This window comes from Macrosteles quadrilineatus, unplaced genomic scaffold (genome assembly GCF_028750875.1).
Source record: "Macrosteles quadrilineatus isolate MER2022 unplaced genomic scaffold, UCM_ALF_1.0 Scaffold_3__2_contigs__length_128488019, whole genome shotgun sequence".
In the NCBI taxonomy this organism is placed as follows: domain Eukaryota; kingdom Metazoa; phylum Arthropoda; class Insecta; order Hemiptera; family Cicadellidae; genus Macrosteles; species Macrosteles quadrilineatus.
In genome coordinates, this window is record NW_026542596.1 from 113632229 (window position 1) to 113655466 (window position 23238).

The 23238-nt window shown below is 35.8% G+C and overlaps 1 protein-coding gene across 2 annotated transcripts in view; it reads left to right on the plus strand.

Moving 5' to 3' along the window:
• The first annotated feature begins 15241 nt into the window (after positions 1 to 15241).
• Positions 15242 to 23238, plus strand: part of LOC128991111 (disks large 1 tumor suppressor protein-like) — a 429939-nt gene continuing 421942 nt past the window's right edge. For both annotated transcript variants that reach the window (XM_054413854.1, XM_054413856.1), the window contains exon 1: positions 15242 to 15281. The gene's annotated coding sequence lies outside the window, so the exon portion shown is untranslated. The remainder of the gene's footprint in view (positions 15282 to 23238) is intronic.

Below are 23238 nucleotides of genomic sequence, written 5' to 3' on the forward strand. Positions count from 1 at the left end.
AATAGCTTCTCATGTAGGTCAAAGACGTGTCTGAACATGACGGTATCCCGCGGACAGGCTCAGAGAGGATATTGAATGATCCCACTCTACACAATCACGTCCACCAGGCACCCACACAGGTACGTGGCGTAGCCCTAGGCCGTAGAATAGCTTCTCATGTAGGTCAAAGACGTGTCTGATCATGACGGTATCCCGCGGACAGGCTCAGAGAGGATATTGAATGATCCCACTCTACACAATCACGTCCACCAGGCACCCACACAGGTACGTGGCGTAGCCCTAGGCCGTAGAATAGCTTCTCATGTAGGTCAAAGACGTGTCTGAACATGACGGTATCCCGCGGACAGGCTCAGAGAGGATATTGAATGATCCCACTCTACACAATCACGTCCACCAGGCGCCCACACAGGTACGTGGCGTAGCCCTAGTGCCGTAGAATAGCTTCTCATGTAGGTCAAAGACGTGTCTGATCATGACGGTATCCCGCGGACAGGCTCAGAGAGGATATTGAATGATCCCACTCTACACAATCACGTCCACCAGGCGCCCACACAGGTACGTAGCCCTAGGGCGTAGAATAGCTTCTCATGTAGGTCAAAGACGTGTCTGAACATGACGGTATCCCGCGGACAGGCTCAGAGAGGATATTGAATGATCCCACTCTACACAATCACGTCCACCAGGCGCCCACACAGGTACGTTGCGTAGCCCTAGGCCGTAGAATAGCTTCTCATGTAGGTCAAAGACGTGTCTGAACATGACGGTATCCCGCGGACAGGCTCAGAGAGGATATTGAATGATCCCACTCTACACAATCACGTCCACCAGGCACCCACACAGGTACGTGGCGTAGCCCTAGGCCGTAGAATAGCTTCTCATGTAGGTCAAAGACGTGTCTGAACATGACGGTATCCCGCGGACAGGCTCAGAGAGGATATTGAATGATCCCACTCTACACAATCACGTCCACCAGGCACCCACACAGGTACGTGGCGTAGCCCTAGGCCGTAGAATAGCTTCTCATGTAGGTCAAAGACGTGTCTGAACATGACGGTATCTCGCGGACAGGCTCAGAGAGGATATTGAATGATCCCACTCTACACAATCACGTCCACCAGGCACCCACACAGGTACGTGGCGTAGAATAGCTTCTCATGTAGGTCAAAGACGTGTCTGAACATGACGGTATCCCGCGGACAGGCTCAGAGAGGATATTGAATGATCCCACTCTACACAATCACGTCCACCAGGCGCCCACACAGGTACGTGGCGTAGAATAGCTTCTCATGTAGGTCAAAGACGTGTCTGAACATGACGGTATCTCGCGGACAGGCTCAGAGAGGATATTGAATGATCCCACTCTACACAATCACGTCCACCAGGCGCCCACACAGGTACGTGGCGTAGAATAGCTTCTCATGTAGGTCAAAGACGTGTCTGAACATGACGGTATCTCGCGGACAGGCTCAGAGAGGATATTGAATGATCCCACTCTACACAATCACGTCCACCAGGCACCCACACAGGTACGTGGCGTAGAATAGCTTCTCATGTAGGTCAAAGACGTGTCTGAACATGACGGTATCTCGCGGACAGGCTCAGAGAGGATATTGAATGATCCCACTCTACACAATCACGTCCACCAGGCACCCACACAGGTACGTGGCGTAGAATAGCTTCTCATGTAGGTCAAAGACGTGTCTGAACATGACGGTATCTCGCGGACAGGCTCAGAGAGGATATTGAATGATCCCACTCTACACAATCACGTCCACCAGGCGCCCACACAGGTACGTGGCGTAGAATAGCTTCTCATGTAGGTCAAAGACGTGTCTGAACATGACGGTATCCCGCGGACAGGCTCAGAGAGGATATTGAATGATCCCACTCTACACAATCACGTCCACCAGGCGCCCACACAGGTACGTTGCGTAGCCCTAGGCCGTAGAATAGCTTCTCATGTAGGTCAAAGACGTGTCTGAACATGACGGTATCCCGCGGACAGGCTCAGAGAGGATATTGAATGATCCCACTCTACACAATCACGTCCACCAGGCGCCCACACAGGTACGTGGCGTAGCCCTAGGCCGTAGAATAGCTTCTCATGTAGGTCAAAGACGTGTCTGAACATGACGGTATCTCGCGGACAGGCTCAGAGAGGATATTGAATGATCCCACTCTACACAATCACGTCCACCAGGCACCCACACAGGTACGTGGCGTAGCCCTAGGGCGTAGAATAGCTTCTCATGTAGGTCAAAGACGTGTCTGAACATGACGGTATCTCGCGGACAGGCTCAGAGAGGATATTGAATGATCCCACTCTACACAATCACGTCCACCAGGCGCCCACACAGGTACGTGGCGTAGCCCTAGGCCGTAGAATAGCTTCTCATGTAGGTCAAAGACGTGTCTGAACATGACGGTATCTCGCGGACAGGCTCAGAGAGGATATTGAATGATCCCACTCTACACAATCACGTCCACCAGGCGCCCACACAGGTACGTGGCGTAGAATAGCTTCTCATGTAGGTCAAAGACGTGTCTGAACATGACGGTATCCCGCGGACAGGCTCAGAGAGGATATTGAATGATCCCACTCTACACAATCACGTTCACCAGGCACCCACACAGGTACGTGGCGTAGCCCTAGTGCCGTAGAATAGCTTCTCATGTAGGTCAAAGACGTGTCTGAACATGACGGTATCCCGCGGACAGGCTCAGAGAGGATATTGAATGATCCCACTCTACACAATCACGTCCACCAGGCGCCCACACAGGTACGTTGCGTAGCCCTAGGCCGTAGAATAGCTTCTCATGTAGGTCAAAGACGTGTCTGAACATGACGGTATCCCGCGGACAGGCTCAGAGAGGATATTGAATGATCCCACTCTACACAATCACGTCCACCAGGCACCCACACAGGTACGTGGCGTAGCCCTAGGCCGTAGAATAGCTTCTCATGTAGGTCAAAGACGTGTCTGATCATGACGGTATCTCGCGGACAGGCTCAGAGAGGATATTGAATGATCCCACTCTACACAATCACGTCCACCAGGCGCCCACACAGGTACGTTGCGTAGCCCTAGGCCGTAGAATAGCTTCTCATGTAGGTCAAAGACGTGTCTGATCATGACGGTATCTCGCGGACAGGCTCAGAGAGGATATTGAATGATCCCACTCTACACAATCACGTCCACCAGGCGCCCACACAGGTACGTGGCGTAGCCCTAGGGAGTAGAATAGCTTCTCATGTAGGTCAAAGACGTATCTGAACATGACGGTATCCCGCGGACTGGCTCAGAGAGGATATTGAATGATCCCACTCTACACAATCACGTCCACCAGGCGCCCACACAGGTACGTGGCGTAGCCCTAGGGAGTAGAATAGCTTCTCATGTAGGTCAAAGACGTGTCTGAACATGACGGTATCCCGCGGACAGGCTCAGAGAGGATATTGAATGATCCCACTCTACACAATCACGTCCACCAGGCGCCCACACAGGTACGTGGCGTAGCCCTAGTGCCGTAGAATAGCTTCTCATGTAGGTCAAAGATGATAGCACAGAGTTTAAGTGAAAGATAGGTGTTTGAATAGGATTGGGTACAAATAATGGGAGGATTTCACGGATGAAGGAAATTCTTGGCCTATATAGCTGCTCATGAAATAGGTCAAAGATGATAGGACAGAGTTTAGCGAGTGCAAGATAGGTGTTTGAATAGGATTGGGTACAGATAATGCAGGACTTTATGGATGAAGGTAATTCTTGGCTTATTTTAGGCCTCTTTTATGCTCGACGTTTTCCGTCGGGCGGAATCTATTGGGCGTCCCGTCGGTGAGTGTTTCAAATGGTAACATTTTATGCACCCTTTCTAGCTTAGTCCAGAACACAACGATCCGGAGGAATGTGCAGTGGTATAATCGAGAACCATTTGGTCGCTTTGAATCAAGTGAGTCAACTATTATAGGATAGTGTTTAGTGAGGGATGGATATGGTTTGAAAAGAGATATTGGAGGATCAATGCACCATTATTTAGAAATGGGCTTGCCTTGTTTTCACTTTTGGCTTAATCCGGGACACACATGAATCGAGTGTGGTGGGGGGGGGGGGTGATAGTAGGGGTAATCGAGGACCGTTCAAGTTGAGTTATGAAACATAATATTTATCATACGCATAGATAGTTCGAACTATGTTAGTTACACATATTACTCTCACAATAGCCTTGTGATTTCTCTAAAGCAACGACATAGGTTTTTATTATTTTTTATTTAGAATGAATTTATGTCATTTTTTGTATTTTATTTTAAAATTAATGTAGTTTTACTGTCCTTACATTTTTCGTATTTCGATAAGCCAAACCAATTGACGAATTAATAATCTGTTTGTTAATACAGTATATTAAACTTGCTAATTTTCCGAAAAAAATCATAATAACACGAAAAAGGAATCAATATGCAATGAAAATTTGTATTTTCAGCCTAATATTAACGAAGCTCATAGATCAGGAATCACAATATTATCAATATGGAAGTGAGTTTAATCTATACTGGCCTAAAAATGAGTGGCAATTTAAAGCATTGAGTTAGGAAGTTTTCGATTGTTCCAAGTGCAAAGTATACAGAAAAAATTAAATGATAATAAAAAAAGCTAAGGTAAAACATCAATGAAATACAAACTACACCAATATTATTAAATCCAGTGCTATTTTTTTATGATATACCTATATAAGATTGTAAAGCTTTATTTTTGTACGAATTACGAAATGGATTCCTCAATCGTTTAAGAAGAGGTTCTTTTTCCTCGGGTGAAGGTTTCCAGTAATGTGATTTCAGTACAAGAGTGAGAGCGACAGTGGGAGGCGGCCCCCGCTGAGTTAAAAAGTGCTCCAGCAGTTGTAGAATATTTAGTTGGTAAACACAGCTGCTTTGAGCACAATCTGAGAGTAAACCTAATTTGAGATAACCTTCTTGAATGCCAAAACATGGGCCAATAATCGATGATTCGGATGCAACGACTTCTCAACCAATGTTTTTTCTTCACTCCTAATCCAGCAGTTTTGCTTATTGACATAGCCAATCAATTATAAATGAGCCTCTCATCGCTGTACAGATTTCTGCCATGTGATTACTGGTATAAAGTATCATCTGATTTAATACTTTAATACTTTTTAATGAAATGGCGACCATACAAAGTATGTATTTTAAGCCAAGTATGAATGGGGATGAGTGTAGCATGAGTGGCGCAATCTTGTAGTCTTGTTAGTGACTTAAACCGATATATTCCTTAGACATAGCTGTTAACTGATAGTACATACAGCTAATGGCAACCAAGGGACCTACAGTTTATATTGGAATGCGAACCACATTTTTGCCTTGGTATATACGAATTGGTCTAATTATCAGTATAGTACTGCGGATAGTCGTGCGGACGTTAATCCACACCAGGGAGTATCGCATCCACAGTGTGCCGAGTAGTGATCATAAACGGCACTTGCTGATTAATGTTCACTCCAGCCAGCTGCGGTACTCATATGTCAAACATGTTTTTACAACGCTAAATACCATAACAGTGTCAATGACTTATTCAATGACTTATCAAGGCTTATTGATAGTTTACTAAAACGGTAAGTAACATCATTTTTATTGTGTTGTTATCATTTTGAAGTGGTTTATATTGGATATGTAAGAAAACCATAGAAAAATCTCTGGTGTTACAAAATGTCAGTATAGGAGAGTAGCCAAACATGTTCGATATTTAATTTATTGAATACTGCTTTGTTCTATAAACTTGAGAGTAAATTAAATTAAAAAGACAGTACCTGTTAGGAATGTATTTTTTTATTTTCTTTAAGTACATATGTAAATTATGCACTATTGCGTTTATTTAAGACTATGCATGTGAGTTAGGAGAGAGTTAAAATCAACAATCCTTAGTAAGTCAGTTCAAACTTTACGTTATATACTAGAATTGTTTTCAAACATCGGTTTAGAAAGGATTTGAAATTGCAGTGCAAGGGAATTCGTACACCGTTAATTATTAGGGTATCAAAACTTCTGAAAGGCTAATGAAGTCACTGATACCCTAACTAATATGCTTATCTCGTAATCAAGCTGAGTATTCAACCTCATACTAGTCTTTGAACAAGGATAACCAAATATTCAGATACTCTTTGTTCTAGCGATGTTCTTGTATAAAAATTGGTAAGTTCAATAAGGCTTAAAATACATCCATATGTCTTTTATGCTACTAAACATAGTTTGGTAAAATAGATTTCCAAAAAGATCAATCTTAATCGAAATGAACAAAGTATTTATTTGTATAATACTACTAGCTGTTGTACCCGTGCTTTGCAACGGGAAGAGGACACAAAATAGATACATTTTAATCTTTTCTGTTGCATATAATAGTTACACATCCGCCAACGCTTTTAGAAACAAAATTTAACTTTTATGGCCTTAATAGAAACGTTTAAGTTATGACTTTTAAATCTGGTAAGTAGTGGATACCACCATTTTGGTTTTGATCAATTTTAAATCTTGTGTAGGCTTATTTGAGAAAAACTGACCAAATCTTCAATAAATCTTTGACAAAAATCATTAGCAAAACTAAGTTAGTTGTTATAAACTGTGTTGTTCCTTATCAATAGTCTTTTAAAATACTAAAGAAACTATATCTATACTATAAAAAGTGTTTAAACAAATAGTTTAACATTAAATACAGCAGACAAAACTAATATGATTATCAAGGACCAAAAAATGTAATAGCAAATACAGTATATGTTTCATTGCATCTCTGATTCTACTCTACAAAAATATCAACAAACAACTTAAAATACAAACCAGATCTTTTAATCAGTTCCATCGTCCATTGCCTTTACATTTTCACACTTAGGCCTACTATTAAGTAAACATAGTAACAGATATTTCATTGATTTTAGAAACAAAAGAACACTGTGTACTGCTTAGTTTTATGATATTTTCATTGGTTTAATTTAATTAGTAGTGTGGCAAAACAATTATAATAAATGTATCAAATAAAGTAAATGTGAAATGAAAGCTATGTTAAGATAAAATAAGTGTATTTTGTAGTATTAATTAATTAATGTATTAACCATTTGATAATTAAATATAGTTACACATATACAACAGAATTTAGAACACAAAAATCAACGACGTACAATTTAGTTATTGATGATATTCTGTGTGGCCTTGTATTCTTTAGTTTAATTTAAGCATAGGTTTAGCAAAACACAACAACTAAATTTACCTAAGTATACATATAAAAAAACAATGTGATGTGAAAGTTATGTTAAGTTAATCTGGCACATGTTAAGCACTTCGAACTTATTTAAAGTAGCTTCCAAATTCATACAAAACATCTATTACATAGGTAGTAATTTGCTTACAGTTTCCATGAAAATATATCAATAACATTATTTTCATAACACTTAGGACACTTTAAAAATCTAAAGCAGAGCCTGAGTTGATACAGCAACGCTTTTAGAATTTTTTTTTATTTCTATAATCATTGATATAGTTTTGAATATACGATCTTTGATAAATTTTTAGATTAAATAAACCAACCACAAAATTGTGTGAAAGAGCCTATCATATTTAATTTCATTGGATCAGCTGTCTTAAATTGTGAAATATGCAATTTGGCAGTTCTTCTTGTTTACATTGAAATATCAATGGAAATGTGACATTGTTAGTGTTCTCATCGCAGCCATGGAGACCTATCAATATTTACTTTTAAAATCCTCACCTGGGAACTTTTAAAGCCAAAAGCCCCTCGGTCAGTATCGAAGTGTAAATAGTCCTATAATGGTCCTTGGTATGGTAGCTATATTTTTGTAAAATTTAAGCCCAGTTGGTTCAGTAGTTTTTGCACCTATTAGTAACACATACATACAGACACCATTAGATTTTTATGTAATAGTTTAGATTTGATTTCACTTGGTTCATTTATGTATTGTTTAATTATAAAGACATTTCGCTTCTCAGTTTGGCATTATCAGGCATTGGTTCTTAAACATTAGGTACTTTGAATCTCCAATGTTGAACGTTTTGCGTTTATCCTATAAGTTGTTAAAAATCTAATAATTCAATTAAAAATACTAATCCTCAGATTGTTAAACGCATACACTGAAATACAAATTATATGGTTTAATTCATTGACATATCATATTAATATATTTATCAATGCTTATAGTTTGAATATCAAGTCAACAGATTTCATTTGATATAAACTCTTATTTTGTCCAAACATAAAATACCCTACATACAGGGTGATTGATATAAGTGTGCCAGCCGTTTTATTTACGTTCTATGAAACGGTTAGGTTTATGAAAAAAATCACAAGAATAAAATCGTCTTAAAACCACATTTTCTACCAGAATACATCATAAAATACAGGGTGTTCCATAAGAAAAATCAAAGTTGGCGACCATATTGGAAAAATGGCGGCTAAAATAATTTTTTTGACTTGACTACAATTTTTTAAATAAAAAATCCAAGGCACTTACCATTTAACTTTTTTTGATATCTCTTATGGTTTTCGAATAAAACGGCTGGCACACTTATATCAATCACCCTGTATACCCTATATGCTTTAACATTTAAGTGAGGTAAACTGGAATTAAACCCTTTTTATTTAATAGTAAAAAATCCAACCCAAGTAGTTAAAAACAGAACAGGAAGTAGAAAAAAGAAGTTAGTTTCATTCTGATATCAAGGCATTTACGCCAATCGAAGTATTGTGGCATAAATGCATGAACTAAGCCTAACCAGTTGGATACATAAAAAACAATCGTCATACTTGTAGTAGATATATTTAGAAACATATCACAACTCATACAACTCGATATATAAATTAGTATTATAACGCAGTTAGCATAAATGGCATAAATCTAGTATATCTGTGCATAAAAATAATTAAACATGAAGAGAACGGTTTGTTGGCATTCAAGAAGGTTATCTCAAATTAGGTTTACCCTCAGATCGTGCTCAAAGCAGCTGTGTTTACCAACTAAATATTCTACAACTGCTGGAGCACTTTTCAACACAGCGGGGGCCGCCTCCCACTGTCGCTCTCACTCTTGTACTGAAATCACATTACTCGAAACGTTCATCCGAGGAAAAAAGTCCTCTACGTAAATGTTTGCAGAGTTCGATTAATTTGTTCATATTTAAAATCGTAACAAAATAAGATTTTAAACCCCTACTTTCCATGTAGAAATCAAACAATTCTACACAGAGACTAATTAAATCATAAGACCCACTCGATTTATATTTCTTGGTTTCGTGTCATCTTGTATGTTAATTTAACATGATTATCAGCTTATTTACTCAACCAAGAGCTTTGCTTAGTCTATGACTTTCATAATTTAAGTTATTCCTAGTGCGCTAGCCCTATACCGTATGTTTTTATTAAACGTACACACTTATATGTATTACCAGCTGATGTTAAGAAAAATCAGTTTCATAATCACTGAAATAGATATAGAACAATGAATCCATTATAAAGTTTAGATGAAATAATCCTAACACATAGTTGTTTCGTAACGAATATTTAATTTCTTTGCATCAGCTGTCTGAAATTGTGAAATGAGCATTTGGCAGTTCTGGTTGTTTACATTTAAATTTCAACGCAAAGGTAAACATTTTGAACGTACTCATGCTTCCATGGAGACCAATTAATATTTAATTTAGAAAATCTCCCCTCAAAACTTTAGACATCCAAGGGGCGTATCCCGAGAAGAAATCAGTGAACAGACCTAAGACGTTCCTAGATATGTGGACCATCTTTGTGCTTAATTTTGGCTGTGTCGAATTAGTATGTTAGTCGTGATAGCTGCCCAGATAGACAGACAGACAGACACCACCTTAACTTTATAATAGTATAGAGAAATGGATTATCACAGAAATTAAATTTCCGAACGTCCATAAGATTCAGTGTGGATCAAGTGAGTATATCCACAGAAAACATACTACTATAACCTACTATAATATACTACTAATAGGTCATAGTAGTATGTTTTCTGTGGTATATCTCGACTTAGTTGTAAGATAGCATAATAAAAGTACGTATATTTATCAACTCATTTTCAATATTATGAAACCTGAAACCTACTTCTTTTGATTTAAAAAAATTGAATGAACTTATTTAGCCTTCTTCACAATGTATAATCAAATAAAAATCAAACATAAAAAAAACTAAAAACTATTGTTAATGCTCTAAAAGTACAATAATTATTATTAACATATATAAAAAATGTTTGTTAGTTAATCGGATGACATTAAAGGCTTTATTTCCAAGTTCCTCAATTTTTGTGCTAAACATCAAATGAACTTCATTAGACGGTAAAAGTGCAAATGTTTATTTTTGTTAATCTCCAGTAAATAATTTGAGCACCTTCTTCAAAGAACTGCAGTACTTCAAGCTGAAATGTACGAACGTTTGCGTTTCAATTCAAGAAGGCGTCGCTAAAAACGTGAGTCTACGGCGTTACTAGCCTAGTGTTGTTTTAATTTGTTTGCACAAAGTTTACAATGGATTCATCACTAGAGGGGTTTGATAAATCACGTTTTGCCCGTGTGATGAACTACATTTTTTGTCATATAAAACATTCTTTTCAGTCGAAGCTGGAAAACTTTAATTAATTCTCTTGTAATTTTAACATCTCAAAACAACTTTCAACGCTTTTAAATTTTTCTAATGCATACGAGCAGCTGTTTAGTAAATTTCGTCTATTACGATTGTGTTGCTGCATACTATCGCTATGACGAACTATCGACAAGGATGCAACAATAAGCTAAAACCAGTTGAATCAATCGTTACATAATTTCGGACATGCGATTGCAGATCTTAAAGGACAGATCTTATGACAAACCTATCGGAATAGACTCGGGACCAATCAAGAATGTTGAAAGAATGCTTCATAAAATTCTTCTTAAGTTGTGGAATCAGTTTCTTCTGGCAAAGGGAATTGATATTACACGTCCGATGACTTAATTACTTCCTAGTTAATGGAATCATTTAATGTAACATTTAACAGTGTAATGTGGATTTACATAATTAGATTGTCTTATATCGATCTAAGATCTTACAATAAGAATTATAAAGTAGCTAAGTAAAATCAGTTGAATGTTTGAAGCAAAGTCACACATTATGGGTTTTATTTGTGACTAAGCCCACTTATAAAAGCAACTGTAATTGATTGCTATTTTATACTAAGGTTCTTAAGTTATACTATACTTCCTACAAACAAATATATTAGGTACATTTGCTTTACACTTTTATGTAAAACAGTAGTAGTTACTTGGTTCATAAAAGTCCATTATTTCAATTTATTCGGATATTTATTATTTGTAATACTAGTTGTATTATTTGATCCAAATTCTTAAATATTATGAAATCACTCAATCAAATCAATTTGTACAGACAACAAAAATAAAATAAGTAAATTTTCGAGAGGTTTAAACTTTATTATTCTACTGGTGCATCGGGGAGCGAGCTAGTTTAGTGGTTAGAGGGCGGACTTCAGTCCCTAAGGTCCTGGGTACAAATCCAACCAAGTCACCAATGGATTTTATCGAAGTGATAATGCCGCAACCCCTAGGTCTAGCCTGAAGTAATGTGAAGAACAATCCCAGGCTCGTGCCTAGCATCCTAGAACAAAAAAACAAAAAATAAAAAAGGTGCATCCTAGGTTTAGTTGGTTAAACGAACTTCGGGCCCCAATATTACAAGGCAGCGATGTCGTGGGTTCGGATCCTGGTCACTACCACTACTTTATTAGTACAGTCCACCCTTGTACTGTACTGACTCACTCCTTGCTTTGCTGGATACGTTCCATGCATAGACTATGTCTATGTGGACAGGAAAATGCAAGGTTAAAAAAGGCCGCCAACCTCTTAAAAAATATTTTTATAAAAAAAAATCTGTAAAGAAAAATATTTGTATTTAGTTAAATTTTGAAAACTAATTAATAGCTCTTTGACCGTTTTTACTTGCTAAAGTACTTTAACTTCTTTTGGACCTGTATAACTTACATCCTTTGGATGACCTACATAATTGCATATCAAGCAATGCACCACATTTAACTACATATTTGCTGCATATTCATTACACTAAATATTCAATAAGCTACTACAAATTAATTACATAAGTTTGACAGTATTAGTGACGGATGTGAGGAGTTTACGTCAGATTAATTAAGCTTGTTCATCAGAGAAGTAATTAATTACACCTATTTGATGTGGAAAGTAATTAGAAGTGAAATATTACTTGGAAATATCTCGCTTCATAACATGTCAAAAGTGACTTAAGTGTAATATTATTTAGTTTATTATTTTATATTAAAAAGTAGAGAGAAAATATTAAAACCGAATAATTAGTTTATAAATTAAATCGACGATAAATTAGTTACAGGTTAAACACCTCGCATATTTATATAAATACCCCCGCCGCAGCAAACCTGACGCCTAAGCGAATTTCCATTTGGCTGAATTGATTTTCAATTGATATATTTAAATAACATTAGGTTTAACGAGTACCTAGGTTTGCTGCTACAAGGAAACTAATAAAGTGTGTGTTTTAAGTAAAATTATTATTGCTTAGTATAAAATGAATATATTTGCCAAGTTTGATCAAAAGATATCCATAAACAAGCAAACTACAACATTTTACAATATTCTCCATAAGAATAACATGGGAATTTTAAATTTACCATTTTTTTAGTTTTCTCCGTTACCAATAACCGTACAAAAACACTTTGATATACTGAAATGTTTGTTTTTATAAGCTGTTTAAGAAGGTTTAGAGAAAAATTGGGAAATCTTGTGTTTTGAGGGTCAAAAGTGAGAAAAACCAATTTTTACCCCATAAAACCCCCCATAAAACCCTGTTCCCATGGTCCGATCATGCTGGATCGCGAACTCATTCAAGTTTATCCCGCCTTACACCTTCAAACCAAATTTCATCAAAATCGGATAAAAATTACTCAAGTTATCGTGTTCACGGACACACATACATATATAAAAATTTGAAAGAGTGGTGTTTTTGGCCTCAGTGGACATCAAAATGAAAAAGTAAATCGGTCCCGGGCCTAAGTCTTACCATGAGACCTACGGTAATAGCTACTTCCCTATAGGGAAATTCGCTAAAAATAAAATGTTGTCGCACATTCAAATTTATTTCCTAGTATTTACGTTTCACGCACTGCATTACTATTGAAGAAAACTTAAGTAGATTTGTTAGTGGAATACGACACTCAAACTTATTGTTTATAATAGAAATGTCTAAAGTATAGCCTCTTTTAGAAAGTTGGATTAGTTTCAAAGCAATGTATTGAACTTTTTGGCCTTTTGGTTGTGTGAAAAAACACAGATGAAACCGATATTACTCCACTATCGGAATAAAAAATTGAAATGACTTAAACTTTGACTTTTTACTTGGTCGATATAAATATTGATAAACAAGCATATTTTTGCGAACTTTATAAAATGGTTAAAATTATCTTACATATTAATAAACCTTTGCACAACTTATGTCAGCTAGCCTGACTAAAGTACTGGACCGAATTACATACGGGTTGTACCACAGAAAACAGAAACCATTATATTATATAACATGGGAAACTCCAGAGCCACTGGGGCGGAGCCCTTTTGACGGATCTGCACCAAACTTCACACAAACCATCCTTGAATAATGCTTAATAATGCCTGAAATCTTCATTACAATCTGTCGAGCGGTTTTGGAGTCCATAAAGGACAAACATACATTGGATTTTATAGATATAGATTGTCTGTGGTTTTACATAAAGAAAGGCTATCGGTCTCATATGTGCAGGTTTTATTTGTAACTAGCTGGCCCGACAGACGTCGTCCTGTCCTATTGTGGTTTTATGTCACATGCTCGTTCATTTTCAAGATGAGCTCGTTCGCATGGCTCAATCACGTCCTGGTTGAAGTTCGTTCGCTACGCTCACTCACCTTTAGGTTGGAGCTCGTTCGCTGCGCTCACTTGCCTTCAGGTTAGCTCGTTCGCTACGCTAACTCGCCTCCAGGTTGAAGTTCGTTCGCTACGCTCACTCACCTTTTGGTTGCAAATTAGCTGTTCTCATAAATTAAAAATAAGTATAGTGCTGCACCCTGTTGGTAAACCTATTAACTTTTTAATGCTATTGAACATCACAGAATCAAATTGTTTAGTTGCACCAGCTGTTAAGATTCTTTAATTCCATTTAAATATCAGTACTCATAAGGTTAACATTGGAAACTCCAGAGCCTCTGGGGCGGAGCCCTATTGACGGATCTGCACCAAACTTCACACAAACCTTCCTTGAATAATACTTAATAATGCCTGAAAGTTTCATTAAAATCTGTCTAGCGGTTTTGGAGTCCATAAAGGACAAACATACAAATATACAAACATACAAATATACAAACATACATTGGATTTTATATATATAGATTTAAGAATATCTATGTTAATTGGGTCAAAAATGGAAATTAAACTTTTCTTATGGAGGTAAACGTGGGACTAATTGTTTATTGAAAACCTTTTTCTCAGCTCCTGTGCATCGCAGGGAACATCTACGCATACTTTTGGAAAGATATTTGTCTGCAGATGTGCAGAATCTTTTTATAAATTAATATAGGCACAAGAATAAGCAGAAAAATTAATTAATAAATAAAAATAATTAACATGGGTCTTTTGGGTTGCCATTTTATTGACGAAATAACAACAAAATGTAAACAGAAAAATCTCATGTTTTATTTACAATGTGAGGTGAAAATAAAAAAGTTTGCACCATACATAATTTTGGTCGAGTTTTCGACTACTGGACGAGCTCTAGTACGCATGTGATTATATTTTTTCATCTGAAGAATTGTCTTCAATCGAATTACTTAACCGAAAGGGGAAAATGTTCAGACGATTCTCTAGACTCGACATAATATCTAAACAAGTTTATTTCCCTCAATATACGTATTAAAACTAGCGGCTTTTGCTGCAGTATGACTAACAAATGTTCACGAACAAGTCTGTGAAAACTACAATTGTCACCGGCTAAAATTAACCTCTACAACCAGTCGAAAGGCCACCATCGGATCGTGGTAATTAGGAAATAAACATTGGTCGAAATGGGCGGCGATTTGGCTGTCGTTGGGGTAGCGACGCTAGCGCTGCAGCGTCGGGCGCGGGAACTGCACAGTTTGGTGCGAGGGTTCAGTGCGGGTTGGTCGATGTACAGCTAGTGTCATTATAATGCAGCTGGTGAGACTCACACACTGACACGTTGACACACTAACACACATGTAACCTTCACCACAGCCACATGTATTACTTTGTCATTTGAATCGATGAACGTAACCTCAAATCTCATCATTGTTATGCATTGCATGTTTTCACTTTTTGTTTGTTGTTTTCTTGAAGCAATATGTGTCATATTTTCCACCAGCATTGTACAGCTCCCTTGCACGCTATCCATCACAGCCTTGGGTCTTGTTTATGTGCTCAACCTCAACCAAGACCATGACGTCACTGCTACGGAAGCATTTTGTAACGTGTGTTATGACTCAAACCGTGGTGCTTGAATGTGTTTTATATGTGTAGTTTTGAAACAAAAAATAACCCTATTTGTACAGTAAAATTATTTGTACACCATAAACTGTCATGTTATGTTTACTCTATGATTTGTGTTTATTTCAAAATTTATTGGGTAATAAAGAACAACTGATTATAATATAAAACATAATTAGTTTGTAAAACAAGAGCCAACTGTATAAATGAACCAATAGACGATCATACAACAAAGGAAATGGCTTTACCATAGTATTATTTCAACAAAGAGTCCATTTATACTTTATCCAACTGAATTAAGTAGCCCTACTAAACAATTGGCTATAAATCCATCATAATAATCACTTGATATTAAAGTACTTTATGCAATGCTTATCTATTTATTTTTGTTTTACTTACTTACTTTTTTCAATTACTAACTTATGTAAATATGATCGTGTTTATTCTTATTTCAAACAGTTTTTATTTTAGTTTGTCATCAACTTTTATCTTTCCTGGAGTTTTCATTGACTCTTCTGTACGGTACGTTTGCCATAATTTTAGGTAAATCAATTTTGGCCCGCTAATCAATGCAATTTGATAAAGATAATATTTAAACTGTATCCTATATATTTAGTTCTTTTAAATTATCAATTGTCTACAAATAATATTTAACACGTTCTACTCAGATAGGCCTAAGTATACACTGTATAAATTAATCTAAACCAATATTCAAAAGAATAAACAAACTTTTATAAATTTATGTACGTAGATATCATTAAGTAGGATAGAACCACGTTTCTAATCACATTGCTATAAACTCACAGAGATGATGAGATAGCGTGTTTGGCAAGGATCAATGCTATTGAATGCCTCGGATCTCTAGGTTCGGTCCTACGGAACACTCAAAGAATGCTTGAGGCCCACACTTGCCATTATATCATTCTTTGCTTTATTCCTTTCAATTTCAAAAGCAGCTCCAATTCATTAACGTTAGCATACGATACTGTCATAATTCTTTTCAAAGTTGAGCTTATTTCATTCGTGTTCTTAAGACCTTAGAGAGGAGGTGTAGAGGACATACATTGTGCTTGGTCGGTTGCTCTGAAGATTATGTTGGTTAATTTTTATTGTTTAAAATAATCTGTTTACTAAATCTGTAGTATTTCCAATGAACAGTAGGCCTACACTACAGTAAAAAGTTCCTGCCATATTGAAAATTCCTGGAAAATATGCTTGAATAATTGTAGTACGTACGAGTACCTTTTAAAAGGTCAAACAGGGTGCTGAAAAAAAGGAAACCGATTTCTTTTGGAATTTAAAAAACCCATATCTACGATAGTGGTACGGTATGTATTGTTTGCAAATTTAAATTCATTCTAAAGCACTTATTTTATATTATATTCTAAATAAATGGGAAAATTGTGCTATTATTTTTTTTTTTTAAATAAAAAAAGGTAGTGTTTGCTAAGTTACCATAAGATTTTATTTTGTCCATGAATTAATACGAACAATACAATATAATTCCAATCTCAAAATAAATAGGAACAAAAGGAACACATATTACAAATCGTAATAATACTACTAAAAATATTATTAAAATAAGGTGCTTGCGTTGTATACTGTATCCGAACAAACAGGGACTTAACCGAGTTAATCGTTTGGTATGGTTCCAAATGGTTAAAACCTGCACAGTGGCGACGATACTCTCTCGTATAGTGCAGCTTCAACCACTAACAGTGCACCAATTCATAGAAAGCAGTGCCACGAAGCAGAGCTTGAATTTCCCCTATAGTAGCCAAATAATTATAGTGCTGGCCTTCGAATCTGATGTTTGCTGGTTCCGTTCCAAGTAGGCTGAACTAGTGATATGGCATCAATTCGTCATTGGGCTCAATTAATTATATAAAGAAGTCAACACTTTTAGTAAGTTGGTTCGCTCACTTAAAAAAACGTGAAATTGCTAATGTAAAACACACAACGTAAAATAAAATTAAGGCGAAATTTGGGATTCATACGAGAATTAATTTCGTCCCGAACCGCACAGAGCGGAAGTTTAATCTTGGAATTCTGACATTCTTAAACTAACAAAACTTAGTTTACCGCAATTAATAAAATAAATTACGACACTTCGTCTTAAAATATGCTTAGAATAACTTAAAATCAAATATATTTACCACCAACATTTTAATTAATTTGGAACCAAATCATCTGCCACACTCCACCTTATTGACTAGGTATGAAGTTACATAAGTAATCTCTAAAACAAAATGTTTCTAGTGATTTTATTGGAGCTTCCACTTGTACAAGGGGAAGAATGCAACTTTGTTCAGCCAGACTTTATTGTAGGAAAGTTTTCGTTGCAACTTTCTTAAAACAAATGAGGATGGTGTTTTGTTTGAGAATTTAAAAGCTGTAACGAGTCGTTTTGAAAGAGTTAACAACAATGCCCAGAGCGTTTCTTCTCTTTAACTCGTAACTCTGTGTTATGTTTTTTTTTAAGTAATGTGATTAATAGTTCCATATAAATTTTTTTTTCAAAGACGTTTTTTTTTATTTATGTTTAACACTTTAAATTAAGCTAATCGTTTATCCAACTAGTATTTTCGTCACAAGGCTTCGTACGGGCTCAGGTTTAGGTAAAGCGTTGAAACCAAGGTCAGAAAATGAGCAAGGGTTAAACATGAATTTTTAGATCGGTTTAACCATATTTTTTATACGGTTTACCTATACTTTGTATAACCACAGACAAAAAGAATTAAATATAGACCGTCAGCTGTGCTGCGGTTACCATAGGTTCTGGCGTACAACGCTGGGAGCGCCATGTAGTTACGGCGTACGCGCTACGTAAACTACACCGGTGTTCCCAGTGGTGTGCGCCAGAACCTATGGTAACCATGGTAACCGCAGCATGACTGACGGTCTCTATTTAATTCTTTTAACCAAATATTAGGTATTCCCATTATAGCTCACCTGATTTCCAATGAAACGAACAGCTGTTACCGACGTATCCGCACATCTGTCTTTTTTGCTCATAAAAAAATTGAGATTCATAAGTTAAGAGTCTGACTCTTCCGAATGTACTGTATACTATAAACATATATACATCCGATGAACTAGACTAATGATGATTGATTAAGATAAAAAATAAATATAAATTAACACCAGTAAATGAAGTGGGAAAATGAAATTAGAACAGATGGATGGTAACTAAGAGAAAATGAAAATTAGCCATTCTTCCGTCGCCACCAGATGTACATCGAACAGCTGTTTCATATATTGGAATTACAGAAAATTATTCTCTTGGTTGAAAGTGAAAAGGTGTTAGGCAAGAATCTCAGTTTGCAGCTCGGGTGCACAGTTTCCATGTAATTAATTGCAACATCTATAACTCAGTGTAACCTACCCTAGCGCTTGACACTTTCCTGACGGCTGTTCATACGCGAAACCCCCGCGGTTAAGATTAAGTCTCCTGGTTCCTCTTGTGTCAATATTTTAACCATTGCATTTATGCTAATGAATTAAGCTTAGTTTTTTTATAATTTATTTATTTCAGTAAAAAATATATAATGGATCTGTACAATTTAGTTTGTTTAATGTTTGTGTATGAATTGTTGAGATGAAAGCACTATTACCTTTGACTAATCCAATAGTCAATGCTGTTACTCAATAATATTTTCTATGGCCTGATGTGTATGAATATTAAATAAATCGACTTTGCTCAGAATGCAGGTATACTGCAGTTGGGTATTTTTCTATACTAATAACGCTAAGTGATCGCGTTAACCGGTGAACAAACAAAAGAAAGTTTACGAGCCTTTGTTATCGCGAACTTTGCATGTTGTCGATATTTCCCTCCACATTGTAAACACATGGATCTGGAACGTTTTTTAGTTTCACAACTACCCTATCAATACATTGCTACTACCGTACAACCAATTCTACATTGGAAAATTATAAAAAATAAGTTTAGTATGACCTTTACGATTATTATCCGTTAAACTGTTACAAACTCAAAATCCCAGAAATAAAAAAATTACCAGTATCAGAAACCTGACACATACTTTCTCTCATTAGCTAGTCAAAACCCATTATATTTGACAAGCTGTGGGACTAATAGCTTTGTACACATATCCACACACACAACAGACAAACAGACAAAATTAAAAAAAAAAAAAATTTGGGTTCAGAGGGACCACAAACAAATAAACCCAACAAAACCCAAACTCAAAGATTTTACAGAAAATGATTCTTTCACCATTTATTATGTCTAGAGGAAGAAGTAAATGTATTTAGTTAAGGTATCATATATTTTATATTGTATATTTCTTAGATGAAATATATTTTTCTCCACACTATAATGTTTTTAGCTGTTTAACATACGTAAATTGGTGGCTGAAAGTTACGTTTTTCTGGCCAAGTCAGCTGTCGTCGTCATTTGGGGACCGAGCAGATTTTTACATCCCTAGGGCCGCAAAATCAGAAGCAGGTTTTTACATCCCTAGGGCCGCAAAATCAGCTGCCCGCTTACTTTCTTAAAACATGAATGCATATTAAATACACAATCAGTATCCATAGCATTGCAATAGAATCGTTTTATTGTGAAAAATAGCGTTCGTACCACGGACCGAAATGGTTTTGCAGCTCTCGTTCGTTTTTAATTTCTTGACTTCGTCTCGATTAAAACTATCTCGAGTCGGCACAACCTAATTTTCGGCCCCAGGTACGAAATATTATACTAGCTACTCCAGTATAGCGATAACGATATTTTGGTTGTATGCAATTCAGTTAAGTATGGTCTAAATTAGGCTTTAGAATTGCCGTTCGGCAAAATTTTCCCGAAAATTTATCGTGGGGCAGTAAATTCTTTCTGATCACTGAAACAGCCTTGGAAGGACCGTTTAAACATTAAGTGTCAAGTAAGAAATATAAATAACTGTCAACAAATTAGTTTAAAAAAAATGAACTCGACGTTCTTCATTAAATAAATTTCAATTTCTATTGTAATTATAATATGTTTTAAAAATAAACAAATCTATTACAGATCTGCAATATTTATTTACGATTGGCTATCCGTTTAGGACTATGGTAGCCATCTATTGGTATATGCTTATGGAATAGGGAAATTAATTTATTTACTGATAAAAATAAAGTTACTGTTCTATTCTTACCTGACCAACTTCACTTGCAGGAATTGATGTGACCTAACACATTTTACCCAATATAGTCATAGAATGTTTAATCAAAGAGGTCATTCCATCTATTCAACACCTACATGAATACATTGCTTCTTTGATTGCTCGTATTACAAGTTTCAACAAGTTTGCGTGTCGTAGCGTTGGGCTGTAATTTCCAGTGTCTTTACAGTCTGTTTCCTCTCACTTAGTGGTAACAGCTGATGTAATCTCCATCGTTCTCCAGACTGACCACACGGAAATTGAATAACTACCGTGTGTGAAACACTGCAAGTCGTGTTATTGTATTGTGTTATTTGGTCATTCGTGTGTGACTATCTTTATTGTTTCAGTTTGTTTTTATGTTTTATGATATACATTTTATTTAATGTAGAATGTTTACATGGTTGGTACTTCAATACGCGTTGGTTTTTTATGGAAACGTATTAGATTTGTTGGTATATTTATACCCTATTACCATAAAAGAGGAACATTTACTGAATAATTGTAAACAAATATTATTAGTGTGAAATAACTGTATACTAGAGGTTGTCCAGTGGTCGGAAACTCGACCAAAAATATGTAATGTACAGACTTTTCTATTTTCACTCTACGCTGTAAATAAAACATGTAAATGGAATTTCTTCCATTTTTTTTTTCTCTGTTTATATTGCGTTGTTACTTCATCACCAGGCAACCCATAAAGTCCATGTATTTTATTTTAAGTTCATTTTTTGTGCATATTTTTGAGCTTATTTTAATTTATGAAGGGATCCTGCACATCTACAGGAAAATATCTTCCCAATAGTATGCATAGATTTTCTCCGAGATGCACACGAGCTGGAAAAAGTTTTAAAGAAAAAAGCTTGCTTATATAAAAAACAAATGTGAGAATGAAGGTAAATAAATTAACAAAAACTTCGATTCTGGCGATGGTTGCAGTATTTTTGCTAATATCTAAGTAAAAAGACTTAATATTAAATGCTTAATATTTGCCAGCGAAATGCCTAGGTGAAGTATTATAGTAAATATTAAAATAAACCAACATTTCCACATGAAATATGATATAATAGTGAAGGTTTAAGTAGCCAATATTTACCTTCAAATTACTGTATAACGAGTACAAATTGGTTATATTAAATAGATAAGTATATGGTTATATTAAATAGATAAGTATATTAGGAAATTATTATAGAACCACCAGTAAGACGAAGTCAACACGATCTGTAAAATATATTTTATTCAAAAAGTATGGTTGGGAATTCTCAAGTCAGAAAAGTAAAAACTAATTTATTTTGATTAAACAACGATTATTTTTTCACAATCGTACTTTATGTCAGAATTACTGTAACGTCGAAAAAAATTAAACTGTTACAACACACAGCTATGCAAATTTTTCATATACCTAAAATAAGTCCGCAACTTATTTTACCTGACTGGTCGTAAGTAAACTGCTAAACGTTAATTATGTGACCTTATTACGCACACAAACACAGTTTGACGTTGGACTTGAATATTTGACTGTTGCGTGTGTATTTTGGAGGCACGTCGTGAGTTTAACTGCTGAGTCAGCTGATTTTGAGTTTAACTGCTGAGTCAGCTGATTTTGAGTTTAACTGCTGAGTCAGCTGATTTTGAGTTTAACTGCTGAGTCAGCTGATTTCGTTTGACTTTGGGTTTCTCATTAATTTATAATTTTCAGCAGCAGTGCAATAGCCTATGAAGTATGACATGACGAATATTGGTATTTTGTGAAGTTGTTAGACAAGTAGTATGTAGAGACTTGTTGGACAAGTAATATGTCCAAAAGCTATTGAATTTTTTTCCAAACATGTTAAGTTTTGCATATCCATGATAATTCAAATAAACAGTATGTAGTATTAAATCATATATATCTCAGCTGTCTCTGAATGAAACGTTGAGGGAATTCGAATAATTGTCTTAGATCTAACATTGTTTCTGAAGACAATGAGTGATTTTGGAAAGGAATAAAGGAACAAATTAAGTCCTGGACATAGGCCGTATCGATAAGTCATAATCCTTTTTTTTACAAAACAAAATGAAATGCAATCATAATATTAAATGCCCAAATTGTTTGTATTGTTTGTACTGTGGACTATTGACAATCTTAAGATCGTTTTTCATCAAAGCAAAATTCTCATAGGTTTTAAGTGTTTATTTCTTAGACTACCAATTTACATATAAATATTTCATAATAAACTCGGTCCAAACTTTTGCAAATGCATTCTAAAGGAAAACATTTCAGCAAAGAAATCCTGATTTAATGGCTCTCTTTCCTTATAATGCGGATATAATTCAAAGTTTTATACAAATTTCACATTTTGACTGAAACTGCATTTCAGCGAGCTAACCAAGTAGCAAATTTACTTTAATGATTCAGTATTTATGGTAAAATATTTATAAAACCCAAATACACTTGTATGTACAATGGATTGGAGATACATTCTGTTTGAGGACATGTTGTAAATTATTTTACC